Source organism: Bos indicus, chromosome 5, assembly GCF_029378745.1.
Source record: "Bos indicus isolate NIAB-ARS_2022 breed Sahiwal x Tharparkar chromosome 5, NIAB-ARS_B.indTharparkar_mat_pri_1.0, whole genome shotgun sequence".
Lineage (NCBI taxonomy): Eukaryota > Metazoa > Chordata > Mammalia > Artiodactyla > Bovidae > Bos > Bos indicus.
This window is the reverse complement of record NC_091764.1, coordinates 32,636,233-32,646,699: the sequence shown is the minus strand read 5'-3', so window position 1 is coordinate 32,646,699 and position 10,467 is coordinate 32,636,233. Positions and strand designations below refer to the sequence as shown.

The 10,467-nt window shown below is 51.0% G+C and overlaps 1 pseudogene; it reads left to right on the top strand.

The window, feature by feature from the left end:
- Positions 1-1,934: 1,934 nt before the first annotated feature.
- On the top strand, positions 1,935-3,416 carry LOC139183027 (uncharacterized protein C11orf98-like; annotated as a pseudogene).
- The last annotated feature ends 7,051 nt before the right edge of the window (positions 3,417-10,467 follow it).

Here is a 10,467-nt window from a genome sequence, read left to right as displayed (position 1 = left end):
GTCTATAGAATCTGAGGAATCTGAGAATTCCTAGGCAAGAATACTGGAGTGGCTTGCCATGCCCTTCTCCAGGGGATCTTCCCAACCCAGGGATCAAACTCACGTCTCCTACGTTGCAAGCAGATTCTTTACCATCTGAGCCACCAGGGAAGCCCGAGGTACCACTGTTACCCTCATTTTACAGGTGAGGAAACTGAGGCACAGAAAGGTTGGGAGATGTGCCTTAAACACCTGTCCCACCTCCCTTGTCCTTTCTGAAACTGAGGCCAAATCACTGCAGCCCAGGACCAGAGTCTGGATGGACCCTGCAGCTGGCTCAGCACAGGTGAGGCCTGGAGTCACTTACTGAGGGGACCCTGGCACCAGAAGATGCTGGATCTCCAGCCTTCCCCCAACTGTGACCTGGGAGTGCCCCCAGGATGGCAGCCCCCATCTCATTACTTGTGGGCCACATTAATCTGTAGTTTCCTCTCACTGAGAGTGTCTTAGAATGGGTCCATGAGTGCTTTTCTCCCACATTGGTTTGCATGCTATGTACCACAGTTGGGTTTCCAGGAATTTTTTTTTTTTTTAAGTTCACGGGCATCCTTGACATTCAGCATCACATTCACCACCGGCCCTAGGCATATTCGTCAGACATGCCACCTGGCCCATTCGTACCGTGATGTACCCAAGCTATAAATCTGGTTCTACCAGCTACGCCATATCCTGGTACTCTGCCTAGAATGCCCTCCTCCCCACTCATCTGCTGTCCATCTCCTACTCATCCGCCAGCCCCAGAACAAATCCACCCTTCCACAAAGCCTGACTTCCTCCTCCACTCCTGCCTATGGACTCAGTTCTTACTATTTGTCACGTGTGCCTTTGAAACACATCACATCTTATAGACAGTGCTGCCAGTGGAGTGGGGGTTAACCGCTGCCCTTCCATTTACCTCTTCATCTGTACAGGTTGTTTCTTCAGCTGGCCTCTGAAGTCCCTTGATCTAGGAACTCTGTGTCGTGGGTCCCCGCTACTGCTTTGTATTGCCCACCCAGTGAGTATTGGATTAGGTCAACTTGCGCCTGGGACCATCAATGAATCAGTGAATGAGGAGTGAATGAATGAGCAGACTGAGCCTTCCAGCCTCACTGTGATAAAGGCCCAAGGGAAGACGATGACACGACAGAACAAATGGCTTCCTCCAGTGGCTCTGAAGGGTCCAGAGTCAGTCCTGGGGGAGAGCGTGGGAGGGCTCATGGGTGTAGGGATTCACTTTGTAGTTGTTTTGTCATAGCAAGCACTATTTTCATCTGGGACTAATGGAAACCTGGGGGGGACCCAAAGCCCCAAACCACTCCTTGGCAAAGGGGCAGCCGGTGCAGGGACTGGCTAGAACTCAGGATTCCAGCAAATTCTGAATCCACCATGGAGGTCATTCAACTTTATCCCACTTTTTTGAATTCCAAATAATCAGCTGCCTGCACTTTTTGCCAACTGTGCTAATGTTTATTTTATACTGCTTGCTAGTGACTGTAAAATAAAACCTTTTCACATCCCCGAACCCCAGTGGCTTCGGAGAGATCTGGGGGCACAGATGGGAACAAAGAGAGGTGGATGAGACAGCAGACAGGGATAAGGAGGCTTGGAGAGACAACGGGGGAGTGAGCAAGGGCAAGATCAAGGCAGAGTGCTGGGCGGAAGCCGACCAGGAACCAGGTGCAGGCATAAGGCACCCTGCCCACCTCTCGCCCCAGGTGTGTTGGCACTGCCAGCTGCTCTATCCTCACAATGATGATGACAGGACTGGCAGGAGCAGTTCCCAACCCAGGGCGTGGAGATCTGCAATCTGGTAAAATTTCATAATTACTGTGTTGAGGTAGTTGAACGATGGGCAGTTTGCCCCTTCCTCATTCATCTGAGCATGCACTCCATTATGCCAAGCCAAGCGGACCATGGGTGTGTTCTCAGCGTCATACAGGACGACAGACAGAGTGCACCGAAAGCTCGGATTGAAGCCAGCAGGGCACCATGCTGAGGCCACTGGTTCTAAGCCAGGCCGCCTGGGTCTGAATCCCAGCTCTGCTAGTCACAAGCTGTACAACCTTGGGTGAGTTCCCTGACCTTTCTGGGCCTTGGTTTCTCCTAGTAAGAATACCTTACAGGATAGGTTGTGAAACTGAATGAGTCAGTATTTGCCAAGTCTTAAAACAGTATCAGGCACATAGCAAGACCAGGGAAGTGTGTGCTTTTAAAAAAAAAAAAAAAAAAAGGTTTGGCCTCGAAGCACAGCCATGGGTGTTCCCCTGGAGGAAAGATCAACAGGCTGTGAATGGAGCTGAAGAAGAAGCTGTTCAAGTGGGGGCTGATGTTGAACCTGGAGTGGAGACTGAGGCATCGGGTGGTTGGGGCTGTGATAGACGAACGGCTGATCACGCAGAACCACCTCAAGAAGCAGGTGTCCAGTGCACATGCCAACATTACTGTGTGGGAAGCACAGCAGAGCTGGCTCGCCCAGAAAAAGAAAGCGCCCATGAAAATGGAAGCCCCTCCCAAGCCAGCCAGGACTAGTGCATGCGTACTAGGGTGCCTCACTCTTTTCGACCCCATGGACTGCAGCCCACCAGGCTCCTCTGTCCATGGGATTCTCCAAGCAAGAATACTGGAGTGGGTTGTCATGTCCTCCTCCAGGGGATCTTCCCGACCCAGTGACGGAACCCAAGTCTCTTACATCTCCTGCTTTGGAAGGCAAGTCCTTTACTACCTGGGAAGCCCACAGCCCAAATCAAAAAAGAAGACAAAAGCCCTCCAGACATAGAGGACCTTGAACATAAGAGCTAGATCTCACAGCTCTTCCACCAGAAGATTTCAAGGGGAACCAGGAGGACTCGAAGCTTGTTTCAGGGGACTTTGGAGAAACTGTTGCTCCTTTTCACTCCTTACAGATTCCTCTTCCCTAACAGCCTACTGACCTGCCCTGTAGGGATGTACTGAGAGAAGGAGGGTAGAGAAAAAAGATTGGAGAGCAGGTCCAAGCAGACAGCTCTATTTGTAACAGAGCCCGAGCGTTCTCTCTGAAATGTGTCTGGTTAAGCATGGGAATGGGCCGTGAAAAGGGGCTGTGAGTGTGGAAACAAGACAATTGGGAAACAGGACACACAGCGCTTACTTGAGCAAAGGCAACAGGAAGCCAACCTACATGATGGCCCTGTTTCCCCAAAGAGTGACACTCCAACTTTGGATTTCTGACCAAAATGATTATTGTAGAGATGGCAAAGGAGGTAAGGGTCCTGATATGAGCCCTGCCACCTCCCCTGTGTGACCAGGGTGAACTAGTGACTGTGATTGTCTCTGCTTCCTTTGCTGGATTATGTTCTTAATAAAGTAAACATTATTTTTCCCTTATAAAAATAGGTCCACATAGAATCTAATTTACATGGATGCTTAGGGAAGGTCTCTCTGAAAAAATGACCTGAAGCAATTTTTCTTTTTGTTTGAGGTAATTTTTCTAATCTAATCTTTCCATTAGGTGATTTTTTTTTTTTTTGGCCTTGCCACATAGCTTGTGGAACCTTAATTCCCTGCGTGCGTGCTCAGTTGCTTCAATCGTGTCTAACTCTTCGGCACCCTATAGACTAGCCCTCCAGGCTCCTCTGTCCATAGGATTCTCCAGGCAAGAATACTGGAGTGGGTTGCTATTCCCTCCTCCAGGGGATCTTCCTGACCCAGGGATGGAACCTGCGTCTCTTATGTCTCCTGCACTGACAGACAGGTTCTTTACCACTTGTTCCACCTGAGAAGCCCTGCTGCTGCTGCTGCTGCTGCTGCTAAGTCACTTCAGTCGTGTCCGACTCTGTGCGACCCCATAGACGGCAGCCCACCAGGCTCCTCAGTCCCTGGGATTCTCTAGGCAAGAATACTGGAGTGGGTTGCCATTTCCTTCTCCGATGCATGAAAGTGAAAAGTGAAAGTGAAGTCGCTCAGTCATATCTGACTCTTTGCGACCCCACGGACTGCAGCCTAGCAGGCTCCTCCGTCCATGGGATTTTCCAGGCAAGAGTACTGGAGTGGGGTGCCACTGCCTTCTCCATGAGAAGCCCCGATCAGGGATCAAATCTGTGCCCATGCAGGGGAAGCCAGGAGTCCTAACTACTGGACCACCAGAGAATTCTCTATAAGGTGATTTTAAAAAATAATTTCAAAAATAAATTTACATTCTCAAATTGTACATTTGAGTACTTTCAAGTCTTGGGGATGACACTTTAATGAGTCACACCATCACCTGGTTTGTTTGCCAAAGGTGACCACCTATTTTCTGGGGGTCCGGCTGCAGCCTGGGGAACTGAGCTTTGTGCTGTGGGAATCTGAGCACTTCAGTGGGAACAATGCACAGCTCTGGCCTCCTGAGCCTTGGCTGTTGATGAGATTCCCAACAGTTACCTGGCCCAGAAGAGGGACAAAACCCAAGAAGAGGGACAAAGAAGGGTGGCCTCCAGAATCCAGTGCTCTACCTCCAGCACACAGGTTGCCCCCCAGGGCCTGGTCCCAGTGAAGCTGAGCAGATGGAGCTTGCCACCCACTTCTCCATCCAACTATCACCCCGGAGGATTCTGCCATATTCCCTAAGTCATACTCTGGACCTGCCCTTGGCCCTCTGTCATGAACATTCCCCTTATGCCATTGCTTTAGGCTCTTCCTTTCCTATTCTCCCCCTTAAAGTGACCATTAGAAGTATTCACTACAATCTTGACCATCAGAATCCTCCCAAGTTTGTTGTTCAGTTGCTAAGTCTTTCCAACTCTTTGTGACCTCATGGACTGCAGCACTCCAGGACCCCCTGTCCTTCACTATCTCCCAGAGTCCCCTCAAACTCATGTCTATTGAGTGGGTGGTGCTATCTAACCATCTCATTCTCTGCCACCCCTTCTCCTTTTGCCCTCATTCTCTGCCACCCCTTCTCCTTTTGCCGTCAATCTTTCCCGGCATCAGGGTATTTTCCAATGAGTTGCTCTTTACATCAGGTGGCCAAAGTATTGGAGCTTCAGCTTCACCATCAGTCCTTCCAATGAATATTCAGGATTGATTCCCTTTAGGATTGACTAATTTGATCTCCTTGCAGTCCAAGGGACTTTCAAGAGTCTTCTTCAATACCACAACGCAAAAGCATCAATTCTTCGACACTCAGCCTTCTTTATGGTCCAACTGTCACAACCCTACATGGCTACTGGAAAAACCATAGCTTTGACTACATGGACCTTTGTCCAAAAAGTGATGTCTCTGCTTTTTAATATGCTGTCTAGTTTCTCAAAGCTTTCCTGCCAAGGAACAAGCATCTTTTAATTTCCACGTCCAGTTCTAACTGTTGCTTCTTGACTTGCATACAGGTGTCTCAGGAGACAGGTAAGGTGGTCTGGTATTCTCATCTAAGAATTGTCCAGTTTGTTGTGATCCACACAGTCAAAGGCTTTAGCATAGTCAGTGAAGCAGAATAGATGTTTTTCTGGAATTCCCTTGCTTTCTCTATGATGCAACAAATGTTGGTAATTTGATCTCTGGTTTCTGACTTTTCTAAACCCAGTTTGTACATCTGGAAGTTCTCAGTTCATATACTGCTGAAGCTTAGCTTGAAGGATTTTGAGCATAACCTTACTAGCATGTGAAATGAGCACAATTGTACAGAAGTCTGAACATTCTTTGGCATTGCCTTTCTTTGGGATTGGAATGAAAACTGACCTGTTCCAGTCCTGTGGCTACTGTTGAGTTTGCCAAATTTGCTGGCATATTGAGTGCAGCACTTTCACAGCATCAGCTGGAATTCCATCACTTCCACTAGCTTTGTTCGTAGTAATGCTTCCTAAGGCCCATCTGACTTCACACACCAGGACGTCTGGCTCTAGGTTAGTGACTACACCATTGTGGTTATCCAGTTCCTAAGACTTTTTTTCATATAGTTCTTCTGTATATTCTGGCCATCTCTTCTTAATTTCTTCTGCTTCTATTAGGTCCTTACTGTTTCTTTTTTTTTTTTTTTTCTAATTTTCCTTACTGTTTCTGTGCTTTATTGTACCCATGCTTACATGAAATATTCCCTTGATATCTCCAATTTTCTCGAAGAGATTGCTAGTCTTTCCCATTGGTTTCCTCTATTTCTTTGCATTGTTCACTTAAGAAGGCTTTCTTGTCTCTCGTTGCTATCCTCTGGAACTCTGCATTCAGTTGGGTGTATCTTTCCCTTTCCCCTTTGCCTTTTGCTTCTCTTCTTTTCTCCCAAGTTACATACCTATGTAACAGGGACCTCCTAGAGACAACTGGAACTCAAGTAGGCTGCAGAAGGCAATATTTAGGGGCAGAGAACTCTCTGAGAATGCTTCTAACAAAATTGTGCTTGGGACTTCCCTAGTGGTCCAGGCTAAGACTCCAAGCTCCCAATCCAGGGGGCCCAAGTTTGATCCTTGGTTAGGGAACTAGATCCCAAATGCTGCAACTAAGAGTTTGAATGCTGCAACTGAAGATCCTGCATGCTGCAGTTAAGACCCAGCACAACCAAATAAATAATTTTGTGACTGATTGTCCCTCCCACAGGCAGTCTGGCTGGGGGCCATCACTGGGAAGATTTTCAGGAAGTGGGGAGGGTCCACACTCTCACGACCCAAGAGGGTCACATCGCATGTGACACCTTAAGCTAAGTCAAATACAGCAGTTGCAAGAAAATATCGCAAGCCCTTCTAATCCAAATCCCTGTTTATTAATAAGGAAGCTCAGGCCCCAGGAGAGGAAGGGACTTGCCCAAGGCCACTGCCCACCCATGGGAGGACTGCCCTGACACCGGCCTGTGCTACCTCAAGCTCTGGTTTACAGAGCACTTTTTCTGGGAAGTGGAGTAAGTTTTAAATGTCCTGTTGCCAAGGACGCAGCAAAGGTTGCCCTCTCACCACCCCTGTGCTGGCTAGAGTCCCTTGAGTGCTAGGAAAGCCTTGCCATCTCCTTCACTCAGCAACTGGGAAGCAGCTCCAGCTGCCCACAGCTTACACACCAGCGAGAAAACTGAGGCCCAGGCCCTCCTCAAAGGCCAATAGCATGACAGGCAGGGTCAGGCAAGGCCCTGGGCTCCCTGGCCCACGGGCCATCCTGGTTAGAATCTAAACACACACAAAAACCAGAATCTTACTCTTTCCCACATGACGTGGGTCTGGGCCCCAAGCCCAGCCTTCCTCCTCCTTCTGGGGGTCCCCCGGCCCAAACTCCTGCAGCAGCAGCAGCCCTTTGGCCCCAGCAAGACCACTTGCCCTATGACATGCAGGCATGGGAAGGATGAGCTCTCAAAGCACAGGGCAGTCGGACGCGGCTGGCTGGGAAGGATGGTAGCCCCATTTCAGAACACTGTCAGGTTAGACTATGCTCGGGTCTTGAAGAGCCCAGAGTCTCGGAGAGGGGTGCCTGGTTTGGCTGGGGCAACCGGATGGGCCTAAGAGGATGCTTATTTCCAGCCCATGGCCTTGGCCCTCATGTGAGAAGCCCAGGACTTTGGGGGCAGGGGCAAGGTCTGAGGACACATTCTGGAATGCCTTTATGTTCTGGCCTACAGGTCCATGGAAGGGAGGAGAGATGAAGAACAATGGCCCAGTCAGAGACCGTCCCAGGCACCAGCCACCACACTGATACTTGGGTGGCTGGTGCCAGTGATGAGCTCAGAGCACTCCAAGTCTGGGAGGCAGAGCTGTGCAGGCAGGCATCCACAGCTCAGGGGTGCCAGAGGGTTGCAGCCAGGGGAGCAGCTGTGGGCCTGAGTGCTTAGAGGCAAGTAGTGAGATCCCACGGCCCCAAGCATCCACCGCTGTCTGAACTTGCCCTCTGTGGCATCTCCTCCCCTCTGCCGGCCTTGTTATGCATCAGTCTCCCTAGCTGGGTGGTCTGCTCCAGGGGGCCATAACCCCCTGTCTCATATGTAGGACTACCCTACCAAGCTCACAGTATCTCAAAATAAAAGGAGGGACTGCTGTGCCATTCTCAGGCGTGTCTGACTCTTTGAGGCCCCATGGACTGTAGCCCACCAGGCTCCTCTGTCCATGGAATTTTCCAACCAAGAACACTAGAGCAGGTTGCCATTTCTTCCTTCAGGGGATCTTCCAGACCCATGGATTGAACCTGAATCTCTTGTGTCTCCTATATCAACAGGCAGATTCTTTATCGCTGCAGCACCTGGAAGGAGACATTTATAGGCAGGGTCTAGTCCCAGAAAAGAAGACAATGTTGGGGTTCAGCAAGATTATCTCTGCATTTCCTCCAGGGACATGAGGGAAAGATTTGGATGGGAAGGCCCATGGCATGGGCATGGTTGATACACATCCAGGTCCTTCACCTGCCCACCCTGTTATTAACCAGTTATGTGAGCTTAGGCAAATCTTTGTGTGCCTCAGTCTGACTTTTATAAAACAGGGGTAAGTAAAAATACTTGCCTTATCATCAGGGTAAAAATTAAGATAATAGATGAAATAATGAAAACACTATTCAAAATTAAATCTATTAGCATGGTAAGTACTGCGAACAACAGCAACATTAAGAAGAGTCATCTTTGCTGCTTGGAATTCAGTGCAGCCAGGGGCTGCCGGGAGCACGGAAGCCACGGGGAGCACGGAGGCCGCGAGGAGCACCGTGAAAGCAGATGTGCCTGCACCACCACCACTCTAACTCCGCTGGATGCGATGGAGGGGGCGGCGGCTGCCTCAGCTCCAGGTCTGTGCCGCCTGGAGCGAGGTCGGGGAGAGAGGAGAGAGAAGCAGGAGCAGCCAGAGGGTCGGGGCTCCCCAGGTTGCCCGACCCCTTCACCAGGTCCTGCTGGAGGGGGACCCTCCCTGGTGTGCACCCCATAATTACAGTCCTGGCCTGGTCCCCAGCCTACCCTGGGGGTTGGCAGGAAAACTAAGGATTAGAGGGTAAGGGAGGGGTGTGTGTGTAAATGTTTTAGAGAGGAGGAATCACCCACTCTGTTCCTCCTCATAAAATACACACTTTCCCTCTCTGCTTTCCCCCCTTTGAGGTAAAATATCTTTAAAAGGCCTCTCCTTACACTTCCTTCTTTCAGCATCCCATGAATTCCTCTTCCCTTTGCAGCTTTCCTGAAGGTGGGACAAACCCTGGGAGACGGGCGGAACACAGCCCGGCCTGCTAGATCCCACAACGATGCCACCCATCCACCCCATAGCTGGGCAGCCAGGGAGACAGGTGACTTGGCCCTCAGAGCAAGAGGCTACCGTGACTGGAGCCTTTCCCTCCATGGTGGCTTGTCCCGTCACTGGGGTCTCTGGCTCCCAGTATGTGTCCTCCTGCCTGCCCTGGGCACAGTTCTCCTGGCAAGGCCTTCCCGGACCAGCTCAAAAAGTGTCCCGCCCCAGAGACTGAGGCAGCTGGAGGTGGCAGGGCAGTCGAGGTGGAAAGGAGATTCCTGCACTACCAAAGCTCCTTGGGGACATGTGTGTGACCACAGGGAAGAAAAAGAAAAATGCCGATGGAAGATGCCCACCACGGTTGGTTTCCACTCCTTGTCACAGGGCTGGTCTCCCCTGGGTCTGAAAGGATGCAGAAGAGCCGTCCAGCTGGCTGGTCTGGACTTGGCCGAAACTTTGACACAGGTTTAGGAGACAAGAAAGACTCTGGAGTCCTGACTCACCGGGTCCACACCTCATGTCATGATTACTCAGCTCTGGAAGCTTCCATGCCCCTGGGTCTTCCATCTCCACCCATGGGTAAGGGCACTGGCTTGGTTACCCTGCTATCTGCTCTATCCCAGGCTCTCCCTGGGGAGTGGGCTCCCCTAATTCCTCCGAGGAGATGCTGCCCCCGACAGGCAGCGGACATGGGGCAGCCCTCAGCTGTCACCTCAGCTGCAGAGGCAGAGCGGCCGTTTACCTTTTTGTCGCTAAGTGCTGACCTGGGATCTTCACACCCATCTGACAAATGGAGAAATGGAGGTGAACTGTTCACTGACTTGCCCAGATTCACTTAGAAACCTGAGGTATGATCCCCCAGTTGGGCTGCCTCCTGCTAAGAGCTCTGACCCTTTCTGGAGGCAGTGTGTGTCCATGACCTCAGGGATGAGATCTGGCAGCAGAGGGGTGAGGGAAGAAGGGGGTGCTCAGCCTGAGCCCCTGAGCATGTGCCAGCTGCCTTCCCTCTCCGGGTGTGGGGCCCGCTTCCTCCATACGCCCCAGGGCCCTGGTACTCAGAACCTGCACCAGGGCATCTCCAAGGCCGAGAGTCCCTCTCAGGGTCAGACAGGCACCGCACCCTGCCAAGGCTCGAGGCCACGGGAGCAGAGAGGGCTGTCCCACCTGGAATTTCCTCATGTGAGGGTCCCTGGGCAGGAGGGTCTTCACGGTGTGGCTGGTTCCCAGGGGAGATGTGGAGGACTCAAAACCGATAGAGCTGACGGGACCACTCATCACTGATGAGAGACGTGACTCCCGGAAGCCTCCACCTCTGCATCACTGC